General features: G+C 35.7%; 1 long non-coding RNA gene across 1 annotated transcript; it reads right to left on the minus strand.

Annotated features, from left to right (window-relative positions):
* Positions 1-569: 569 nt before the first annotated feature.
* LOC113458587 (uncharacterized) lies at positions 570-20,872 on the minus strand. Its single transcript, XR_003378960.2, has 3 exons — positions 20,774-20,872; positions 1,595-1,719; positions 570-646 (listed from the first exon to the last, which is right to left on the minus strand). It is a non-coding gene; the product is annotated as an uncharacterized LOC113458587 (long non-coding RNA).
* Positions 20,873-25,757: the final 4,885 nt, after the last annotated feature.

Genomic DNA, 25,757 nt, shown 5'->3' on the forward strand with positions numbered 1-25,757 from the left:
GATAGTCTGTCTTGTCAATTAAATTTAAGTATTTGAGCAGCTCATTGCAATTTCATCTACTCATCTGTAGTTGATAGCACAGTGGCAAAAAAGTTACTTCTAAATTTCAGAGGAAAAGTGTTCAAAGAATTTTAGTACATAGCAGTTTTCTTTTTAGTTAGTATACACAAAGCTCTAATGTGCCTTATTATAAGATTCTACAACATGCCTACAAAATCTCTGTACATGAAAACTCGCTGGGCTGAGAAGGAACTTCAAGGGGATTTTTTGATTGGGACCAAAAAATCAGTTACCAGTTCAGATCATCTTAAGAAATAATCCATTCTTGCTGATACAATTCCATCAAAGGTCATTTTACTTACTCTGTGTCTTTAGCAACAAACCTTCAATGCAGTTTAGCTCTTCAGTCTTTACAAGATGTTATTCTTTTCCTCTCAAGCTCACATTTTCCTACATTTTGCAAATAAATAAAATTCCTCATGTTCTTACTTACTATTTTCTCACTTTATCTGCAATATAAACAAAGTGAGTCAAAACAATTTTCCTGCATAAAAGTGCTGGGTACATACCTTGGGAAGGAGTGACTTGACCTGCATTGCTTTTGTAGAGTGCTGACAAGCTTCCTTCTGTAGATTAACACTTCATTCTGTATAAAATATGTCATAAAACATGTTAAAAGTATATTCTTGACATATTTGGTTCTTTTATTTCCAGACACATATCTAAAAGATTGTTTTAAACCTAAAAGTAGGTGGAAAAAAAATGTAATGTTAGTCAACTGTATTTGATTCTGCATCACTAAAATCAATAGGAATATGGTTATTACTTTTTAGAATTTGCCCTTAGCACTAATGTCTGACCTCTGCTATTTTTGTATTTTATTAAAATGTATTCAAAATCAAATCAGTACCCTAAATTTCTTTTTCAAACAAGATGATTTTAAACTGGGTTTACTAAAATAACAAAGGTCAAGACACAGGTTTATGCTACAAAATAAGAGAGAGATTTAAAAACTATAAACTTGCTTTTTAGTATGAAGTTTAGGTCTCAACTTCTCGTATCAAATTTTCATCAAGTTATGTAGTAGAGAAGGTCAGCTTAGTTGTTACTTTACAGAAACTTCAAGTGCAGCATCTGGTATTTCTAATCTCTCTACTATTACAAACTTTCCTCTGGGCATCAAGCAATGCTTCATGTTTCTTTTGGTTTGTTGTTTTTGTTTTTTTTTTTTAAATAACAATTATTTATTGAGAAGACCCTTCCCTCCTCATTTTTACAGTCATCTTTTTAATGTGCAATTCACCATTACTTTCTCAATAAGGGATATTTTAGGCTCAAACCCCCATAAAATATATTTTAGCAATAAGTATGAATAATAAAAACTCTAAGATCTGACATATTTTTTCAAATGTCGGTGAACATACTCTTTCTTTAGCTAGCAGAAAGGAACAACCTAAAGCAGAAACAGGCAAAAATTCTAAGCATATATCTCAACTGCATATTGCTTGTCATCTGAATGTCATAAATAATATGACATTGCTTTCACTGTTTTCCAATCCCTGTTTTGGGGGAGTGTCCCTTCTGTGCTACTTACCAATGAACAAACTTTCTTGTGCAATGCATTGGAGGAAGATCCCATGACTTCTTGGACATATAGAAACAGAAGTTTTTACATATTCTTCTTTTCAGAATCATGATGCTAGTCTTCCAGTTTCCATTCTGCCAGCATCAAGATTTAAAGAAAGGAATAAAAAAACCTTGTTGTGACAGACCCAACATCAACAGCATAGTTAGTAGACCCAACGACAGGCATAGCTGGTTTTGAGGTAGTTCATTCTATGAGGTTTCTCCTTCTACTTACATAGCTAATAAGAAAACAAGGTCCTTGCGCAACCTGATAGCCGAAATACAATCCATATGAGAAAACCTTCCACTAAGCATAGCTTCCACTCATGGAAACCTTGTTGTGAACATTAGTGTAATTTTATGCAATCGTAGACTGTTTTCTTAGTACATGGCTGCAGTCTTGCCACGTGTTTCAGAATCATATTGTTCAGAATGTAAATAGGGAGAAGGCTCACATAGTGAATGTGTGGTTATATTTTGTAGCTTATACTGCCATTGTGCTCTAGTTCTTTAGCCCAGTGATTCTATTTTCTAAGTAAAATCATCCCCTAATACAAAGATAAGCTTTGAATAAAGGTGTATACAAACTCTTTGGGAAGGTTTACTTGCTACAAGTACTATTGTTGAGAACTGAGCTGAAAGTTACAGGTTGGGGTATTACAGGACTGTGTAAAATAATGCAGTAATTTTCTTGATATTTTCTTGCTAAAAAGGAAAGCTGGAATTTTATTCTAAACTTAGCTATATGAGCCTAATTAGTTAGTCTTCTTCTCTTAAATATTTTACCTCATCATAACATAATGCTATGATATTTCTAAGAAAATGCCCTCTTTGTCTGCAATCCCAGAGGTATTTCAGAAATAACTTCTGTTGTATTTTCACCTACAAGGTTGCCACCAGTGTTTTCTCACATAGAGAGGTGTACTATTTTATCCCCTTTTTATTTACCCAGTTTTCCTGCTTAATCCTGCCAACCAGTCTTCACAATATAATTGCTGTCTTGCTATCATGTTCTGACACTTTGTCTGCTTCAAATTCTTACATACATTCCCAAGTTTCCATACTGTATCAGACTGTTATCACACTGATATGGCACATGGCATTTGAAGACATTTAACAAGTGTATAATTTTATTTAAATATGTTCAAAATTCTGTATGCGTTGCAATCTATATGTTTGAATTCAGAACAAGACTTCTGAAGATGATTTATGAAATTCAGTTATAAACAAATGTGATGGAAAGTAGGACAGGATTCAGGTAATCTTATACTTACTTAACCTGAAAGTTTGGAAACCCCATCAAAAAATCTCCTGGCAGTCCAGAAGTGCAGCTTGGCTCTGCAGGTGCCTAAATTTGCTAGCTAGAGGGTTCTGAATCTTACAGAACTTCTGAATTTTCCACATATTTTCAGAGTGGACAAGACTATTTTCATTCTTATGACAACCTCTTTCCATGGGTCTTGCAATTCATGCAGAGATAAATCTGACTTTTCCCAAGTATCCAAAGAATTCCTTCCCAATTATGCATGGTCACAAATGCATTTCTAACATATATTGCTTGTCTCTGTTGTCTCTACTGTCTAAGTATACCTAGAAATTTCTGTGGATATTTTCCACAACTGTCCAAGTCCCCAGCCTTAGTATTTAACCTTTACAAATGCATAAAGATATAGCTTTAAAAGGCCAAATTTTAATTACCAAGTAAAATTAATTTCACTGAAGTGAATATTACTTTTAATATGGATGCCTCAGTGTAAATTTTTCATATTGTCCTCTAGTGACAACTATCTACTTTTTTTCTAAAACAGAACAGTAAAAGAGGTACAGCTTAAACATTGGTTTGGTGTTCTAATGCCAGTCAAGGAACAGTCCATCCTTGTTCCTTGGTTCTCATGCTCCTCCTTGTTCATTGCTGGTTTGTGTTGAGCTTTACATCACCAAGACACCCCAAAGTCCTTTTCCTGCAGGGCTGCTCTCATTCTGCTCCAGCCTCCATCCATGTCTGGGATTGCCATTGTCCAGGTGTAGGGCTCTTCATGATTTTCAGTCCTTCATTAGTTTTCATAGTCCCACTGAGCACCACTCTCCAACCTCCAGCATCCCAGATCTCAAGTTCTCAACATTCCTGGTCAGAAGTCCTCAGTTTGGCTGTGGATTCTTGATAGCCCATGAGTAATTCAGTGTGACTGATGAGGCTTTGATTTTGTCCTGGTCTTACATTTGTGCGTCGGGTCTGCGTGTCTATTTTTTCTTTCCTATGCCCTTTATATTATCTGCATTTGCATAGAAAAAGTCCTTAATCAGATAATCTTAGCAAAGGAAAAACAGATTTTCCATTCACAGAATAGCCTGAGTTGGAAGGGACCCAGAAGGACCATTTGGTCCATCTCTAAAGTGAATGGCCCTTATGGGTATTGGAACCTTGATCACCCTGCCCTACCCAAATGAGCTAATATCAGGGTCAGCTCCCACTGGAGGAACTCAAATACAGTGAGTAGTGCAAAACCTGTAATAAAAGACAGAAGTACTGAGCTACTTGATTTGGTATTGTTGGTTTATAGGTATGCCCCTCAACTAGTAATGCAGTAACAACGCAAGGAAACATACTGCAATTATCCAAAGAAATGCAGAGATTTGCTTTGTTGGTTTTGGTTTAAATACAGCTCAGTGTAAGTCAGTGAACTGAGCTATTTTTGTAGCAATTCAGAAACAGGTAGTTCTACCACCAAGGCTTCTGTAAGCCACAAAGGCACAATGTTCAACACATGGGGTTTGTAGCACCCTCCTTTTTCCCCTAAGGCAAACTCTGTCAAAGATGTTGATCTAAGATATGGGTCAGTTAATAAGCTTGTATCAGAACACTGCAGAGCCAACTGGGTTCAGAAAGAATCGATACTTCTTCTAGATAACAGTAGTCAAGGCCAAGTCATACATTAAACCAAACAATTTAAGCATAAATATCAATGTACTGCCTGACAGGATGCCAATAAATGTGCTTTAAAAGCAAAGGTATATAGCTTGGTCATATAATTAGGAATAAAGTACCAATAAACTAAAGGCACTCCTTAAAACCACTGAATTTATCTTAAAGGAGCAATTGACAAAAGCGCTTGGGGGAAACAGAAGCACAGGCAGAACCTACTTAACTTCAGCTGAAGATCAGACTTTGCAGGCAGCTTTCAGAATCCCACAGGTTTGGTTGCAAAGCCTTATTATCTCCAAGTCAGGTATAGATCAATACTAGCAACATTTGCAAGACTGAAGCAGGTCACATATAGGAAAGAAGATGGTATCATTTTAATGAGGAAATAAAAGATCACAACCAGGATCCTTACAAAGGAGACAGAAAAGTCATTCTCTATACAGCAGATTTAATGGTTGTCTCCTAATGAATGCTGTGAATGTATGACAGAGGTTCAGTTTCCCCTGGAACTAAAATATTATGGAGTTTTTTTAGGCATTCAAGTGTTCTCTGAGAATTAAAAATGAGAAAGATTCAGTGAATTGTACCAGTATTTTGCCCTTGTATATCTATATTAAATGAAAACCAAATATAAACAGTTATCAGGGCAGAAGAAGAACAAAACCTCCCTATAACTGCTTGCCAGTCCACAGGATGATATGACTTTGTAGGTCCGATTGTCCTGCACCTTTTCTTATTGAGAAATGAAGGGAAAGAGTAAGCACAGAGCAAATCAAAGCAGAGCAGCCTGCTGCTGATCTCAGCAGAAGAAGGCAGATGACTCATTTGAGACAAATATATCTGCTGCTGCTCATTCACAAAGTATCCTGCAGTGGTAGAATTGCTTACAAGAGGTAAAGAAAATTCTATGAATCAATGACTAAAAAAAATAATTTTCAAGCAAAAGTTTTTTTTTTTTTAAAGTTCAAAGGTTTTTAATGAAAAAAAGCCCTTAGCATGCCCTAATATTTAATTACTTTAAAAATGCAAACACAATTGTTTCTGGTTTACCTTACCTGTGGGAGGTTTATCACCAGTATTTGTGATGACAGGGAACAACCCAATAAACTAATGATAACAGATTTAGTTCCAAAGGGATTTGTCCAATTAGGTCTCAAATGCACTGGGGTGATCACATGAGAGTTTTCAATGAAGACTTAACTTTTTCAATAAATTTTACTGAACTATCAGATTGCAGGTAAGATTATTCATCAAAAAGCTGAAGTCTAAGCAGAGGCAGAAGCATTATCTATATTCTAGAATTCTCTTTTTCACTTCCAAAGAAAATGAAATTCAAAAATGAGTGTACAAATGCTAAGTGAAAATTATAGACCCATGCCAAATATCTGAGGTTAAATAATATCTGAATTCTGCACTTTTCCCTTCTGCAAAGCATAGAGAAAGATTCATTGCAGTCTCTTTGGGTTCAAACTGAAGATTCTGAAAGCATGTTTTTCTCTTAAAATTTCAGTGTTCATGGGAAGAGCTGCTTGTTGGTTGTAAATCAAATCAATTCTGGCCCATCAGAGCTCAGGAGCACAGTCAGGTGAACACTCAGCTGCATCTGCACAAACCACAGTCTCCTGGGGAGTCAAAAACCTGTGACACAATGTCCTTTCCATAATGCCTCTGTTGCCCCCACATTCTGGAACTAACTTCTTTTCCAATATTCAAATTATGTTCAGAGGAAGAATTAATATTGCTGCTTATAATAATTTCCTTTTTAGGATAGTCCAGTGATTAGAATGGTATGGCTCTGTAATATTACAGTACTTTTCCTAACTGTGCAAAAATTACTGTTTATCTTTGGACTTTTCTCTTTGAATCTAAGATACAAATAATGACATTTAACTTTTTTCAGGAAAATTATCACAATAGTTATTTGTGGTATAGCAGAAAAGACTGAAAGCTATAGCCAAAACAGTGTATCTCTTTCTGCTTGAAATTAATTTAGCAGTTATAACACATTCAAAGTTTCATCATTAAAGATGTTTTATCTGACAAAAATTATTGTTTTGCTTTTGAAGATTAATTTAATTTAAGGTCAAAAATGGAAAATTCATTGAAAAAAATGCTTGATTTTAATCATATGGTAGATGCAAGAAATTTCTTGCAGAAAGATAATGAAAAATATTTCTCCATATTTTTATGTAGAAGTGGACAGAAAAAACATGTAACATAGATAGGAGCAAAAACTCTTAAAACTGCCCAAAAAACAACAGAGATTTCCCATTTTTCAGTTTTACATAGAAAGATAACATGTCAAAAATGAACAGAAGTTCCTTGTAAATTTTTGAAGAGGTTTCTCTCCTCTGGAAATTTAGAATTCCTTGGATTCAAGAAAATAAAGGATTTGCATGTGTATGATTTATCTCAAGTACATTCAGAGGAAGAAAACTGGCACAAGGTAAGTTTTTAAATAATTTCTTCCCATAGGTATAGAAAAACCATAATGAATAGTATGGTTAAATAAGACAAAACATATTTGAGGCAATCACAGGAAAGGTTATCATATACAGTGTGCAGCATTTCTCAGCTTATCAGTGCAAAAAATCACATGAATTTCTCTATTCTCTGGAGGCTTAGGGATGGCTACCATCAGACTTTGCTAGGATTTGAAAGAATGGACCCCCTTGTAAGGATCATTCCCCTCTAGGAGCTGATAAAACTAACAGAACTTCAGATCCTGAGGATTACAGCTCCATCTTTTTATGTTTGGTCTTCCTTTTTTCTGTCTTTAAAAAAATCCCAAACCAAACAAAACTGCAAAATCCTATGCAACACATATGGTGAGATAGATGTTAACTTCAGGCTAAGCTTTTAAACTTCAAGTAGTGCCAGAGATAACAGTATTCTTACATATAATGTTAGGAAGAAATATGGTCTTATGTTTAAGAAACATTTTTATGCCTGTGGGACAGAGCTCAATTTCAGATTTTGTTTAAAGCCTAGAAAACTTATGGATTTGATCCATGTCACTTAATTTTAGCTTGTCTAAAAGTTAGACATCCCATGCAAACTAGAGAGAGTGTCTTGGCTCTGGCCCCAGTTCAAGAGATGGATAGCTAAAAGTGGAGCATGATTCATACCTTCTTAACATAGTCACTTTACAGTGACTTGATGAATGTGAAAGTCAGGTCTAAAGCTTAAAATGAATTTTAAATAGGTAGAGTTCAGCTTGTTTTTTATTAGAATCTCCCTCTGATTTATTTTCCAAAATCAAGTATTGAAATATTGCCTATCCCTTGAGGAAAGAGTAATGGGACCAAGAATACCTGAAGGATTTAAATATGATCAGATACTTGTTTCTAAAATGAATGTTTGATTTTACTTGTGTTCTACTCAGGTCCAATAACTTCTCAGATAATATATTAGCTCAGTTGGTTAGAGCATGGTGCTAATAGTGCCAAGGTTGTGTGTTTACACTCCCTATGAGCCATTTACTTGAGATGGACTGGATCCTTGTGGGTCCCTTCCAGCTCAGAATACTCTGTACTTCTGTATGGATATTTCTAAGCACTGTAATTTCTTTAAGTGTGAAGTATTACCAGAGTTCAAAAATAATTCCTATTCTGCAAGCCCATTAGTTCTTTTATACATTGAGCCATCTTGTTTCTTTGTGTACCTTCATTTACATGCTACAGATCCATAACGCCAGGGGTCCTGCATTTCACCTTCATCTGGGGAGTAGCTTTTTTTCCTCTGATTCTCTTTCTCTTCCCCAGGATGTCTAATGACCCAGGCACACCTCAAAAGAATCCATGGAAAATAGAAAGGCACACACTCCACTATGGCTAAGAAAACCCAGAGGTTCTAAAAGTCTCAAAGTCTTGCATCATCCTGAGACTGAAGTTTCATAGAATAGTGCTATGGTAGTTACAGTGGCTGTGCACCTACAGCTGGAAACTTTGCCATCATATTCCATTTCCTGTGAGGACAAGAATAATGAGTTCTAAAGATACAGAACTACTTCTAGTGGTCTGGGAGTGTTATTGTGGATTTTGTTTGAAAAGTAACTTTCGATCTGACCATAGATAAGCAAACCCTAAGGATAACCAAACTGCCAATTTGAAGTTTCTCATTCCTTGATAGTTAAAAAGTTTTAGATAAAAAAACCTCTAGAGAGGAAAAAATATGGATAATAATTCCACAGGGACTGAGTTTAGGTTTTTCTTATTTTTACGTTGAATTACAGGTTTTGGAATATATAAGCTTCTAATATTAATTTTTTTCTCAGAATCATGCCTTTGGATGCAGTGATTGAATGTTATTGCACCATGTCAAACAATTACAGTTACGACCAGTTACACCAATTCAAAGAAAATGTAAAGCATTTTTCTTTCTATTTCCTTTCTATTTTCCCTTTGTTTAAATTTTAGAATACCAAAAGAAAATGTTAACATTTCTGCTGACAATTTCTGCATGGTTATGAAGCTTAATAGGTGATATATTAAAGAGATTTTTATCATCAGACATAAGAGAGAGAGTCAGAGAGAGACTGAGTGCAGGAGTGTGAGCATTCATGCTGTAAAAATGGTATTAATTTCTTGCCTCTATCACCCACAATATGTCTTCTTGGTAGCGCTGCAGCTGTGATGAGAGAAATGGATGTTCTCAAATTGTATTCCTTTTAGCTTCTGCCCTTTGTAAGGCCACAATATGTAGGCAGTGAAAGACTCAGCACAGAATATAACTTATTCTGGAGCAGCTTTCAATTTCTGGAAATTCAGTCACTTTGTGGCCTGTTTCTCACACAAAAGCTGCAAAAAATCTTTACTTTATGCTTTTGTCATTTTCCTACTGAGCAGAATATGCCTTTCAGTTGTAATTCTATCTATCTTGATTCTGGAAATTGTGAAGATTTGCAGCTTCTTCAGTAACTTCATACAGCAGAGTTACTAATCAGAATCTCAACATGTCCCATCAATGTGACACTTTTACTCAGGACACTTCACAGTTATAAACTTTCAATGAACAATCATGAGAAAGCCCAAAATCATCTACACGCACACTTTCTGTTAGCTAAGGGTTAGCCTCTCAGAAGACAAGAATTACTGATGATATCATTATCCTTTGACTAAGCTTATATGCTTGGATTCAGGCGTTTTTATTAGTTCTGAATACTGGACTTTTAACTTTTCAGGAAAATATCAGTGTCACAGAGATGGTTAGTGTAATTCGTGGAGCTACAATCATTTCTATATGCACTTTGCAACAGCCAAGGATTTGGTCCTTGGGGGTTTAGCATAAAATAATATCAAGAAGAATTATTTAAAGAATAGTACTGACTGTGAGATTAAATGTGTTTGAAGACATCTACTTTCAGCACTGCCAAGGCACCCCTAGAATACCATCTAGGGTAAAAGCTCTTCACAGTGAAAAGATAATGATAAAATAGACAAGCATGAAGAGAAGGAACAGAGTTAGAGATGGGAGCTGTTGAAAGATCAGAGTTATCTAAAAAGTTAATACATAAAGAGGAAATATTTAGAAACTAAAATTTTATCCTTAAGGGAAAACAGTTTAAAAGTGATGGAGGTATAATTAAGAACAAGAAAACCTGTGGGCAAGAGTTGTAGGGCTGAACTACAGAAAAGCGAAACTAAATTGTAGAGGTGGAGGCTTCCAAAAGCAAAGCAATAAGACAACAAGAATGGTCTCATCGGAGTTGCATGAGTAGAAAATTCATAAAAAATTCAGCAAGTATTTTGAAATATCTTGCCTTTCAACTTTAGATTTTATTAGAAGAGCAAATGAAGAATATAAAGTGACTTTCAATATTCTTTGAAAGTCCCATTTTCTTGAAGTATGGAGAACTATTAAAATTATTAAGAGTTTTACTGGTCAGATCTTGGACTTCAAGAATGAAAATAAAACCTGCCTAATGGAATACTTCTTTTATTTTACTTTTAGCAAAGCCTGCTTTGCATTTATACTGCATCCTGTAGGAAAACTCTTTTTTTCTTTCCCATACTAGATGAAACTGGACATTACAGTTGATTGAAATGGGAACATTTCTTGGAAAACTTAAGTTTTATTGATAAATTCTTTCATTGACATCAGGCTTCTGAAGGCAAAGACAATCAAGAACACTTGATCTTCAGATCATAAACAAAATCTACTGAAAATGACCATTTAATGAGTGGTTTGCCAACAAAAAGTGAGACAGTAAAATAAGTGTTTCCCCAGCTGCAAAGTTAGTAGCCATTCTAAGACAGATTTGATCTCCCTTCCCATGAAAAATTTCAAAAGGTCCAGAAGTCTTTTGCTCTAGTGTAGAATGAAAACAAATGCTGAAACCTCATTTTCTAAAATGGACTGCACCTGTTTTGCCTCAGCCCTGTTGCAAAAATAGTAATTAAGATGTGAAAGAGTAAAATAATTACATCTAAGACACCATGACCAGTGACAGTTATGGAGAGAAAAACAGACAAAGGAATTGGATGAGTCTTGGCTTTGAGCTGGATTCCATAATAACCTTGTTTATGCATAGCTTTTTAAACTGAATTTAACATTTGTGAACAGCTGCACATGAATAGCACGGGACAACAAAATTCATTCCTTGGACCCAATCCAAAGCCAATTAAAACAAGTGGAAAATTTCCATGTGTTCTGATGAGCTCTTTTATCCTTGAACTAGACAAAGTTTGGCCCCAAATGGTATAGGAATATCAAGCTTCAGTTCCTGAGAATTGAAAGGCTTCAATTGTTTCTGAGGATATAATCTATATCCACTGAGAGGCTCCTGTTTGTTCTTTTGTGCTTGTGTGGCTTTTTTCATCTTTGATTGTATAACTTAGTGATAATGGCAATAATGATACTTATGAAGTGACTGTGTTCAAGCTCAAAAATTATTTGCTTTAGGACTTACTGATAGATTATTAGATTGAACTAAGGAAACCCAGATGTTACATATCTGAAACAGTCTCTGAATGGATCGTTCACCCGTATATACAGACAGAGAATGTTGGCATGTGCTGCATGTTCACAAGGAAAAGAGCACTACAGTGCATGAACTTGCTGTTCCATAGAATCTTTTGTCCTATATGTTTTTGAATTCCTATTTTTCTGTGGGAGAAAGCAGGCTTCTCTTGTCTCTGCTTACTAGTTGTATGGACACATACACCAAAAGAACAGGCAAGGCAGCCTCCCTGCCTCACTCCACAGAGTGCTGCTATCACAGGTACTGACAGACTTGGTTGATACCCCACAGAAGTGCCCCTCAGGTGCACAAACCCCTGCTGCCTCAGCAGCCTCAAATTCTCAATAAGCAACCAGTTTTCTAAAGTAGGTTTATGCATTCTAAATGGAAAACTGTGTGACTGTTTCCTAATAGAAAATACAAAGATTTTCAGTGCAAAAACACACAGGATTTGAGTTTCTGAACAGGTCTACATTTTTCTTATGTATTTATTTAATATTGTGTGTTTAGCTTAATAATCCAAAGGATTTTTTATTCTTTTATTTTTTTATTCTTTTATTTTTTATAGGATTTCAGTAGGGTAATGTGGGTGGCTCTGATCTGTCTACATGCTGAGCATTTGCTGTTTATGATCTGATTTTACACTGTGCTTCACCTGAGCCACTGTGCAAAATGACTTTTTAAAATAAGGTGATGATGAAGTGTTAATATTTAATATTTAAGCACATTATTTGGTGCACATTTTTCTGACTTAAAGAAATCTTACACATCTACATATCTGTTCTACACATCTACATATCTCTCCTACTCATAGAGGCTATGCTATATGGGCTTTTTATTAGGCACACCCGATATACCCTGGCATACCCAGACACTAGAACTCATCAAGTAAACCCCTGGGAGATAATACTACTTCCAACTTCAAGGACAGCTTTCTGGTTCCTTGGGGGTTTGATTTATATTGTTATGATGCAAATGTAGACTGTCTTATAGGAAAGAAAACTCTGAAATGAATGCTGGAATTTAATGCCTGACACTGTCTGTTTTGTGTAAATGAAAGAGCAACATGAAAGCTGCATTTTTCCAAATGCCATTGTACATTGTTGAAATGCTAATATGATGGAGCAGAAAGTGACAGAGATAGGAAAGGTGGAAGTCTGAGGATTGTAAATGCTTACTTCAAAACACAGATGGGAGTTCAAATGTGTGGTGTTCTAATATGTCCTGTTCAAGCACATTATTTTTGTCTTTACAGAAGAGCAACTAGACAGAGGCTTAATGTCTCCTATTCTTCTACAAACACAAAGTGACATTAGAAAAAAATGCCCATCTTCTGACACAAAATGTCTCACTGTATTTGTTGACTTCTGTATTGGCATTTTTAAGGCAAATCAGGACATATGGACTATGAAATGTCCTCTGGGAGAGGAATATTCGTCAAAATGATGGTGGGTTTGTGTCCCAGGTTGTATGGATACACAGTGGTAACAGAAAGCAGCAGGGCACTTCCTGCAAGTGTTCTTCAACTTAACATCTTTTCTCCATCTGTGTCAGGCTGACATAGTGCACGCTTGTGTGGTGAAGTGGCACAGATTATTTTCACTGGGCTTTTCAGATATTCCCTTTGGATTTCTGTCCTATACCACTTGCCACTCCCCACAACCCTCTTCTGCATTATATCCTTATACTTCCTATCTTCTTAGTGCCTAACTTGACTCTTTCCTATTTTATATTGGACTGTTTCCAGCTTTGCTTTCTTCATTTCTCAGATCTATCCTGTTTCTTCCCAAGCCATGCACACACATTTCCACTTCAATTTAAACATCTGACATCTTGGTGGTGATATCTGTTGCTATTGGGATACTCTTTACTTTACCCGTCTTGTGCATCATCCACACACATCATATTGCCTCCTCCCTCCCACCACAGCTCAGAACCTCTTTCCCATGCCTGTGTCCTTTCTCTCCTTTTTCTTGCTTCATGTGTCTAGAAACGACCATCACATGCCTAATACCACCACATTGTGGCTTGCTCCCTCCTGTCTTTTGGCCTCCAAATATTTTTGTACTTTTGCTTCCTTCTTCAGTGACTGTTGTTTGCTCAACCTGCTCTTTTTGTCATGCTAAATGCCTGAATCAAAATTTTAGGTATAGATATTGTGATATTTTTCTGTTTTTCCATTTTCTATTTCTGCCTACACATTCCATCTCTGCTGAATAGCAGTTTGCATAATTGTTTCCTCTCCCATTTCTATTACAATGTTCTATCTTCCATATAGCTCCTTCCTCTTCCTCTACTGTCTTGCCATTCATCTCCAATGAACCTGACTTCCTTGCATGCTTACTCAGAAACAACATTCTTTCTTTTTTTCCCCTTGACTATAGCCCTGATTCAATTTCCCTTATTCCTCCAAATTGTGGGGGTTGTTCACTAGCTTGGTAAATTTTTAACTTTTCAACTTTTCAGCTTCCTTTCAAGGAAGGAAGACAGAACTGACAGTAATTAGGCAGGATCAACTGCATCATTCTGAGGCGGAAAAAAATGTAGCTCAAAAGTTATTTTAATGGCATTGAATGTTTAATTTGGTAAAGCTTTGGGTCTCAGCAAAAGAACATGATGTATCATCTGCTTCTCCCTTGTATACCCCACATATAAAGCATTGGAAACCTGGCTGTGTATTGTATAATAGCTCCTGTTCAAAGGAATAAAAAGGTATTTGGGCACAGTTATATTAATCAATTGTGCCACTTAAGTCTCTATTGTGTCATGTTTTTGTATGAGCATGGATGTTTTTATCTCAAATCTCATTAATTTATGTTACTTGATGTTAAGTCTCAGCATTATTAATTTAGTGAGGGTTTTATTTGCAGAAGTCATCTTCAAATTTCCATCTGTTCGTCTGAATGACGGCTACTGATATTAGCTCTCCTGAAGGAAACTACATGCCAAGAAAGCCTGATGATCCAATTATCAGTGTCTAACTGTTTCCTTTATCAGAAAAAAAATAAGTCCCTCTGTCACTGATTAAAAGCTTCCCTGCTTGCACCCCGACAACTTTCTTTGAGAGGTCCTTGTATGAACCAAGGCTTTGAGGTGGATATACCCACAGCTTTTCATTAAAGTAAACACACTAAAACTACCACAATTGTGTTCTCAATATCTAAATTTATGTTTTACTAGCAGATGAATACAAAGGAATAAAGTAAGTTTTTAAAGACAGAACAATCATTTCTGCTTAGGAGAGAGATTTAAAAAAAATCTCTTTTGGTAATAATTCTACCTGGCTCGGCCATAACTTCTCCTCTGTGCTGCCTTCAATTGCTGGTTCATATTTTACCAAAGGGATCCCACCCTAGGGTGGTGCAATATTTCCTCTTCCTGAGGACTTCAGATTGCAGCAGGTAGAATAAAGCAAACAGGCAGGTTTCCTGCTGCTCAGCCACAAAGTATTAGTGCTGCATGATTAATAATAATACAGTCAATAAAGGAAAACAAACATATTCAAAAGTTCTTGCATCAACTATGCAGAACAGTGCTGCTTCAGCACATCTGTAAGTCCATGAATTACTGGGACTTGTTATTCACAGCTCATTCTACACTGTATATTTGTGCAACAGCTGTGAGGTGCTCTGGCAGCTATGCTCTTCCTTCCAGAGGAGACTCCAATGGAGCCTGTGGTTGTCACTGCTCTGCCTGTGCAGGCTGAGATCCATTGCTCCTGCTGCTTTATTCTACTACCAACCAAACCTCCAGATGGAGGGGAGGCTTCACACCTCAAAAACACAGTTTTGTTTTCTGGATCAAATATACCAGGTATCATGCTCATTTCTAATTAAAGGACATATTTCAAAAGATAAGTACTTGAGTAAGCACCTTTCCTGTATTTCCTGCACATAACCCCAATAAAACAAAAGGGACAAGGAAGGGTGTTCTGAAAGAAAAAATAACCCTCCCTGTCATGCATTAGCTTGTTTATGAGTCTGTCATTATGAGTCATTAGCTGCGTGCCACATACTCTATCTGCCACTCTGTTGTGTACAAAGCTTGATTCTGAGGGACAAACAAAAAAAGAGATGAAAATCAAGCTGAGAATAATTTTCTCATGGACAGAGTGTTTATGGACACTGTGGGAAGAGCCAATAGAACCCTTTGGGAAATAATAGAGTGAAACTAGCACAACAACCCACTCTGGGAGACCCTCCCACACCCCAGGTAACTGCTGACTATGTGTTATAGTATTTTATTTTGCCATAGCACAATTGATCAAGATAGTACATGGCAACATTCAATGCTGTGTCCATGTTTCAACACATACATGGGTATCATAATGTGATAATTAATCTCGCTCCTCCCATGCCTGGAAATGGTGCCCACCAAGAATATCCACACCTTGAAGTAAAGGTGTCAAGTGTCTTTCAGCCAAGTAAGGCAGTCAAAGATGGTTAAGAAAGCAGAAACATCAGGATCATTTATGAAAAACAATAATAAAGATAACAATGGATTTCAAAAGCACACACATAAAAAGTGTTTCCAAAACATCTGTGCACTCTCATTACATAAAGTAAAAAGTCATGTCGAATATCCTGTGGGAATTTCAAAAGTCAAATGGATTTCGTTTTTGCATCCAGTTGTGCCAAATGCTCTGTGAACTAAGAGAGAATATGAAAAAAATAATTAACTTCTGAAAATACTTTAAAATAACATGGTAAATAAGGAAATGTTGGGTCCAAAGTAAGAGAATTGTCAGGGTTTATTTGGAGTCAAAGTAGTCCTCTGAACAGCATGTCCAAAACTAATCATAAGGTAAATGATAAGTTTCTAGATACAAGCTAAAATGCAGGAGATAAACTAATTTGAAGTAGTGTTGAAAAGATATGCTAAGATAAGAAGATGCATACAAACAGCAGTGCAAAGCACAGACTGTAGAAGCCATGCAAATCAATACAGTGTGTGGAAGGATCAAGGAGGATAAACTCAGAACAAAACCTCTGCTGAAAAGACCTTTCTCAAACACATACTGCTGCAAAAATAGAATGGGCTACAGAGAATTATTGGCAACTCCAAATCAATTTGTTGAAATATTCCCATTTATTTTAAAGGTGACAAAGTATGAGAGCAATCTTAATCCCGTTTCTCCTTTCGTGGCCATGAAGCGTCACATAAGCAATACCAATAATGCTACTTTCTTTTAACCGACACTTTTCTTGAAACTGCTAAAATTCCAAAAACACCAGCAAAGTTTCAGTGACCTAGTGGGAACTACCTCTCCTTGCTCTTTACCAAAGTGTTTATATTGATTTACAAGAATGGGTTGGCTCCTCTTTACAGTTCCTAGTCATCCTTGCCCTTTCCAAAAGCAACTGAACAGGTGGTATGAGGTATTGTGTGTCCTTACCTTGGAAAAGTAAGAAATATATATATGGAACAGTCTCTTGAAATTTCAAGTTTCATGACTCCCTCAGGGTCAGAGTCCCTCAGACACTAGAGGAAAAGAAATTCTCCTTTTTCTTGATCAGGGAATCATCTGCATTGACACAAAAACTCAACTGCTAGCTTGTACTATCTCCTGTCCTGTTGGTTATTATAAAAACATTGAAAATATTCTCCCTGGTTTAAGGCTGTACTCTTTGCTTTTGTCTCCACTGGCCTGGAAGCCTTATTTTCTCCAGCTTCAAAATTAGAAGCTGAAAAATTACTTTAAAGCAATGAGGTGATGTGGGCCTCTGTAATCCCTCAGTCGCAAAGCATTCATGGCCTCAGTAAGGATCTCTTCACAGTACTGTACAATGTCATTTCTCCATACCAAACTGTTTGAATCTGACGTGCATATTCCATTTTACATCAATGTGTAACTCCTGTGTTATAGTAAATGAGGCCAAAAGATCAACAAAGAAGGTATACAAATCATATTATCCTCGGTAGACAAATGTGTTCCCCTAAACAACCTTTATCCCTATGTTGCTTGTGAAGTTACCTGAACAAGTCCCCTAGCAGGAACTCAGTCCTGGTCTTTGAATTGAGGTACAGAGAGCAAGAAGAACTAAGGAAAAGCACAGACACAGTCTTTCCTAAGGTGTTGCAGACTGCACTGGGCTCACTCTGCTGAGATGATCATCCTGAAGGTAAACTTCAGTGCTGCGAACAGAAAATGCAGCTTCAGGGTTTATTGCTCAGAGACAGATGTAAACGGCCTTTGGATTACTGTACATTAGTGACTGAAGGAAGGCTTAAGCATCCAGTTCACAGAGGGAGATTTTCTTGTTTTAAAAATGACAAAATATTTTAGTCCTTTTGCCTGATTTAAATCAGTACTTTCAACTCTTGCAGTTTCCATTGTTCTAATGACTCCTGACATTTTGTCTATGTCCTACAAATGTGTGATCATAATAATGTTTTAATTTTGCTTTTCTTTACAAATACTTTTTCAGATTTCAGTTTTGGACACTGAACAAATAGCAAACAAGAAAAGCAAAATTACTTGTGCACAATATAATTTCAAAGGAGACTCTATGGATCTGAAAAAATATTTGTCTTTCAGACACATGAACATAATACATGTGTTTCAGAACTACATTAAAATCTCTTTCTGAAACCTCTTTCTGAAACAAAGATTATAAATATATTGGTCATGCAGTTAGTACCCATTATCTCCTGTAAAGACAAAGTAAGACAAACTGATGTAAATTAAAATAATTATATTTCTGTTCTCCTGAGGAAGAAAGACTTAGGGATGGCTCTGATACTGTAAATGAAAAGACTGAAAAGGATGAAAAAAAGTCACATTAAAATATATCCATAACACTTCTATATGTTTGCTTTTTAGCCTTCTAGTTGGGACTGCATCTTTTATCCTTTTAGCTTGCTTGAATGTTATTTCATTTCAAGCAATTAGTCTGAATTTTTCTTATGATTTACTTTATTTCAGGTGTGTTCTGTCAATCAATTAAATGATTTTGTGTTACTTAACAATATTATCATCCTGTCAACAGCTGATGCAATCAAAGCCTCTCAGTACTGTGGAGGTTAACTCTTATATTTTACTCATTTTATAAAGAAAAAAATGTGTCTGTAGGCATTGAAAAATACATCACAAGCAAGAATTAAAAAGTTAATGTAGTTTAGTCTGCACTTTCCTTCTTGCTGGTTAAAAGAGCAATACTGGCAAATAGACCCTAGTCAACCGCAGTAAGCTGCTTATCCCTGATTTTCAGCAAAGAATTATGAAGATTTTCCTGGATTATTTTGCAGTGCAAAATTTCTTGTTGAAAATGGTACTTTCATGGGAAACTACTAGCAGGAAAAAAAGGTCTGAAAAACTAATCTCAAAGAGGAAATTTTAAATCAGTGAATATGTTCTTTCTACTAAAACAATAAGCAAAAATATAATGGACATCTATATAATATACATTTTTATTTATATTTGGTATAACACCTTAGGAAAGAAAACACAAAAAGTAATCTTCAAAATTATTTCAAAAAAGTGGTTGAATATTTTAGTCTTATTTAATTAAAAATATTTGAATAAAATGCATTCTCATGTACACTGATTTCATTTCATACTTGTGTGGGTTGCATTATGTGAGTGTAGACTGAGCTTGAAGACATTACAGGAATCAGAATAAATTAAACTATGCACTGGTATGCTGGGGATCCCAGTTATGAGGAAAGACTATGAATGTATTTTAGTTTTGTTAAGTTAATTAAAATTCAATTTGTTCTTAACAGAGCTACAATATTATGTGCTTTCTCACAATTCTCTTAAACTCTTCAAAAATTTTGTATCAGGGGAAGTCTTTTCTCATTTTGCAGGATTGCCACTCTAGACCTTGAAGACACTAAGGTACTCAGTATGCATGAACATGATATCAAGCTAAAAAGCCCTTTTAATTGAAATTTTATTTTAGTGACAGAAATCTTTTAAATACTATTTTTCAGGTAGATTTGAATTATTTTAACTGCATATTTACTTTACTTAAAAAAATCATAAAATATTCTCACATAAAATGTGAAATTTTGACAATTGCATCATTTTTATTCCTTTTTGTTATAGTTGCAAAATTATTTATGTCAGAAAAAAAACCAACAGTCTTTTTTGTTTATCTTTAAAACTTCCTAATATAATTATTTCTGTTCCTGGAACAGAGCTAAACTCAGTGTATTGTAATGGAGTATTGGGTCAGTTTGACATTCATATCATGGAACAGACAGGTAAACTGAAGGAGCCTCTGAAATTCAGGATAGATTTGTAGCATCAGGTTTGGCAGATGATCTGAAATCACACAATATAATTGAAAAGGTCCTACTGAATTTATTTGTGCCTGGGGCAAACCACTCTATTTTGCAGCAAAAATAAAAATAATACTTACTTGTTCAAATAATTTTTAATATGATTTCCTTTATCTTCTAACACTCCACAAGCTAAATAGAATATTTTAATTATGAAATTCCTAAAGCAATTAATTTCAATTCTCTTTGCTAAAAATCCAGAATGAAAAATGGTACATAGAACACAGAAGGATACAATTATATAAGCTGTGGGTAATATTCTTAACTCATGCAAACAAGAGAGGCAAAGGGAGTGTTACAGCTTCCCTGCTAGCCTCAGTTAAGAATGAGGTTAATTACCAGAACTTTTGAGGCTCTGGTAAGGAAATTAAATTATTCAAGTTGGTCATAATTCATAAGCAGTTTTGTAATCCAAATGCAATTTTTGTTAAAGAGCTACAGCTTTAGGAGCATGTTGCATGATTATGTACATAACTGCCTATTCTCTCCCTTTTCTGAGTAAATTTGGAAAATGCATAAGGGGCCAATCTTTTTCAGCACTAAGCCTGGTCTGCACTGACCTTCTCTTCTTCCAGAACTATCCTGACTGGCCAGCAGTTCAAAAGAGCTTTGATGGCTTTGGGTCTGCAGCCAGGGAAAGAATATACAGCTGTGTTAGTATGGCTGGCTTCCACCTGCACCTCCTTTCAAGTGAGATCATAGTCTCGCTTTGTATTTCCTAAAACTGAGAGTCAGTGCATTTTAACAGAAAGCAACAAAAAACATTTTTTTCCCCTGAGCACACATAGGGCCATACATAATTCTTCTTCATCTGATTTTCCTAACGAATAGACAGGAAAAGGAAGAAATCAGTGGAATGCTCTTATACATTATGTTGAAGGGAAAGTCTGCATTGATTTTTACCTTTCCTTTTATTGCATACAAGTACACATAAATAAGATATTCTCATTTAGAAAATTAGAAAGCAGCTCACTTACTATTTTCTACTCCAGTTTTCAAGCCAAAAGGTTGTGTATTCCACCCACAGAAGGGACAAAGAACAAGAGTCAGGCGTCTCAGCATGGCAGGCAGTGGCAGCAGCATTGCAGCAAAGCCACAGCACTGGTAGGGAGGGGGGCCTGAATGAATACCAAGCAACAGGAGAGGTCCTGGGGGAGGCCTGGTTCCAGAAGCAATTTTCTGAATTATATAAGAATACTAAAAAATTAGTTGGACATAACATTAAAGGAATTTCCAGACCACGGGCACAAAACATGGAGAGTGATGCTGTGGTGAGTATGCTTGACCTGACCCATCAGAGATGAGCTCTGGGAAAACCTCTGCACAATGGCTGCCTCAGTTCATGAAATTCAAAACCAAATTTTGTCTTAAAAAATGTAAAATAACCAAAATTTTGGGTTGTGAAAGGAGAAGGGTTTTCAGCAGTTCTTTCTGATTTTTATTCTTCAGCTTTCAGATGATGCAGTGAGAGATGTGTGGTGAGATTTTTTCCTGATGAAGTTCAGCAGATTTTTTTTTTTTGTGGTTTTATAATGTATTTACTTTTTCAAGCAAAGTTTTCTTGGGTGAGTTTTATCCTTGTTTATTTTTCTACAGCTTTTCTCTCCCATACCCAGCACAACACCTTGAAGTTCCCTTAGAAATCATTCACCTATTGGCCTGATTGTTTCAATATTTTTCAGGTTCCTAAGCCAAAGAACAAAGATTCTAATCCTTAGGCTGATAGCTTCTTAAATTTTAGACCTGCATTGTCTGTGAAAGCCAGTAAATAATTAGTTTATGTTTTCTGGAACAGGTTGCCCAGATATATTGTGGAGCCTCCCTTACTGGAGATATTCAAGAAACATTTAGAAGCAATCCTCTGCAATATGTTCCAGGATGATTCTGCTTGAGCAGGAAGGTTGGACAAGATGATCCACTGTGGTCCCCGCAATCTTTGTCCATTCTGTGATTCTGTACTATGAGGTATCTGTATACTGAACCATGGGATATGGAGAGAAAGAATAAAGGTCCTAGATCCCTTTCCCTTTGCATATTTGTGCTGTGAATTCAATGAAATTCAAATTAATTAAAGTAAAATGGTTCCTTTAAAGTGGGGAATCCCCTAAACCATACACAATAGACTACATGCATCCAGTGAATAATTCCAGTGATTTTAAAAAGATTATTTTAGGGTTTAACTTTCCACAATACATGCAACAGCTCATAACCCTTTATGATGATAATACTCACAAGTTTAAACAGTACAGTGCCCTGAATTTCTTGAGAGGTTACAAATGGTCCCTCAGTGCCCATTAGCAGACTATAGTTCCTCCTATCATGGGTTTCTGAAACAAGAGCATTATAGTTCTATTTGCTCATAGGCTGCTGATCTATCTAGGAAAAAGTGATATTCAGCATTAATTTATACATAAGGTATTAGAAAAAAAGTTCCAAAACAAAGCAAACAAGAAGGTAATAAGCCATATTTTTGTGTAAACAAAGGGAAAAGATGCCATCACAATCTCCCAAATTGGCAGAAATGGCTGCAACAGTCACTGCCTAAGAAAGTACAAAGCTGAGGGAGCTGCAGTACTGATGTTGCCAGTTCTGTGATACTGATTAGTCTTCTGAGATACTGATTAGTCTTAATTCATTGTGAGAAATTACTCAGACTCCTGGCAGTTAATAGGTTAGAATACAAGCTGCTCATCTGAGACCTAATTTACAAGAAGAATTAAAAGGTCGAGCATGCTGATAGTGGCAGGAGTTGAGAGCCTAATGAAAATGCAGCAGAAACTTTTTGAATTACTTAAGATAATTAAAAAATTGGTTCGATGTGACATCAAAGGAATTTCCAGACCAGAGCCACAAAACATGGAGAGTGATGCTATGGTGAGTATGCACTGCCTGAACCATCAGAGAAGAGCTCTTGCAAAACTTCTGCACAACAGTTCCCTGAGCTCATGAAAGATACCTCCTGCCAGTGACACAATGAGAACACATTTCTACACAGAGCTTCCCTCTTCATACTTATTTCTTACTAAATTACGGTCTTCATCTATTATATGTCTATTAGTATTATCAAAGCTATCATTCTAAAATCTAAAGTTTCTTGAGAACAAAGGATCTGCAATATAGAAGAATGTCTCAAGGCAATTCTTTAAAAGGTAGATATACTGAATTCTGATTGATTGAACATTCTAAGTTTTTGCTATCATACTCCTCTTTCAGGGCCAGGCTGAAAGCATGTATTGCATGGTCATGAAATAACTGTTTCCTGATAAGACCATGGAAATCACAATATGGCCATTAAAGAAATGGTTGTGTGTATTATGGGGTACTGTTGAATAATTTAAGATAGCTGAAAAATATTTTTGAAAATAAAAATAAACATTTTATTATAATAAAAATTAAGTATGTTTCAATACAGTGTTTAAACTACTTTGGGCCTGACACAGAATGCAGAGCAGAAAGTAAGATCCCTCTTCTTTCAGTTTGGAAATTGGAAGAATTTAACATAAAATCACTTAAAAGCACATTCTGAGCAGCCAGTCCAGAGAGAAATGCCACATAGAAGGGTATGTCTGAAAGGCTTCCCCTTAGCCTTACCCACCTGATTATTTCCATTCCACTTTAAAATGGCAGCTCAGAGGTCTGGGCTATCTGTCAGAGACCTGAGAATGGCTTAGGGATTTTCCTATGCACGATGGATGTGCAAGCCACCTTTACATAGTTCCTTGCCAAGGAGCTTGATATGAGCAGCATGGCTAAATATTTGGGTTTTAATCTTCTGGGGCTTCTGCAGTAAATCCTAGCTTTGTTCTGATTAATGTGTTTGTGCCTTCATCTTTACAGTGAGCTTGTCTTGCTAAGGTTTGTTAAAGAAATTTTAGGATGACCAAAAGATGCAGACTTCCATTATAAAACTGTAGTGGACCATTTAATGAATTGTCTTGGGCAAATTAATGTGTAATACAAACTTAAAAGAAATTTTTTAAATTATATTTTTAATTAGTCTCATAAAATTCATTATTGGCATTTTCTTGGCAGTAAAATTCTGATTTGTAGAATGTTCCTGTCAAATTATGATCTACATCAATACATCAGAAAAGTACACACAACTGTCCCTCAGGTACACAACACATCCATCACCAAGGCAACTAATGACTATAACTATATATTTGAAATGCTAAATGACATTGTATTAAGTACTTCATCAGAAAGAAGCAAACAGAACAGAAGAGAAAATAACAATATGACCATTTTCACTTAGACACCAAAATGGAATATTTCATTTAAAGAAAAAAAAAGTTTTGAAAAGAAGTTAAAAGAAGAAAGAAGCAAGAAGCATTAATGTTTCAAATTGATGGTGGTGAGTCAGACAGACCATTTCAGACATATCCAATAAATTAAAAACTTGAAGTATATGAATAAATAAATATAATGGACACAATACCAACATGAAAATAGTGTTACAACATTGTGGTCCTTTTTGTCTCTAGGAAAATCTTCCTTAATAAAACAGTTTTGATTATGAGTGAAAATAGCATATCTCTGTTAGAAATAAAAACTATTTATGGCATATAACAATTTCCTGGTTTTCTGTGAAATATTGTTTCTTACAATGAAGAGAGAGACCATGTCTCAGAGAAATATGTGTGTAACATGCTGTTTTATAGCCAATTGTATTTCATGAATATTTTGGTGCTTCTGTCACTAAAGCTAGTCAAAAATGCATGAAGAAAATAATTTTATGACTAAGATTATGCATCAAATAATTTATACTATAAATATTCATTCTGGTTATTAAACTGCTCTAATTATGAATGGTTTCCCAGAAGCTACAGCATGTACTTGGAAATGGAGTCACTGTTTAGAATAAAAGCATAAGGCACACTATGAGCACAGCAGATGATATGAAAGATACTTAGGGAATGGAAAGGCAGGGACTCTGACATTAATGGCTTTGAACTTACTGAACATATATCTTCAATATTAACAGCGAAATATATTTCAGATGGACAATGAATTAACTTCAGAAATCTTCAGTTTAATTTCCTAAAGTATGGCCATTTGGCCAGCTTTTTCAGTGCCACATCAAGCTGGCAATTTGAGGACTCCCAGGCATGCAGAGATTCAGGTCTCTTTTTCAGTCTCTTTGAAAGCCAGTGTGACAAAAGTGAGGCAAACCTTTCTGATGTTGAGAAGAAATTAGCTTCAAGGCCTGCTTAGCCTGGTGCTTAATATTACTAGGATGATACTTGTAGCAGTGTTCTTCTTATCACTTTCTTAGTGGCAGACAGCTGGATACCAGCAATGGGTGACAGAAAAAGGAGACACAAAATGTATCGCCAAGCCCAGTGGCACAGTCTAGTTCTAGCTCAGTCTTGATCACTGTTGAAGTAGTGACTTTGAAAAGTTGGCCAGCTTTTTCTACAGCATAGATAATGAAATCAGAGGTGTAACATCAACTTCTAATGGTAAACCTGGAGTCACCAGCGAAGGACAGCTCTCAATCATTGTAAAAAGTCACTAAAGCAGATGGCAAATGTGCTGGTGTTTACTTCTTAAAGATAGCACTGCAGCTGTTATGCATATTTTTTATTAGAGGGACATACAAATGTTTCATGTAGCCATATTATTTTTCCTGTTAGAAAATGGCCGTATTTATATTTAACCAGTGAAACAACATCAATAAATAGGTTTTTATTTTTGGTGGCTCTGTAATTTTTTCATATAAATATGATGCAAAAAGTTATTATTTTCTTGAAACCTTGTCTATTTAAAGTTGAGTTAAAAATGAAATATATTTGATGGTTAAGAGCAAACATTTTATTTGCAAAGGCACTTCCTAGTTTTTACAGCCCTACTTTATTGAACTTTTTTCTGAGATGTAGATATAATTTTATTCAAGGGCAGTGTTGAGTATAAAGACCTGATATATCCCATTTTTTTTCTACTTTTGCCCTTCTCAAACAG

This window comes from Zonotrichia albicollis, chromosome 4 (assembly GCF_047830755.1).
Source record: "Zonotrichia albicollis isolate bZonAlb1 chromosome 4, bZonAlb1.hap1, whole genome shotgun sequence".
In the NCBI taxonomy this organism is placed as follows: domain Eukaryota; kingdom Metazoa; phylum Chordata; class Aves; order Passeriformes; family Passerellidae; genus Zonotrichia; species Zonotrichia albicollis.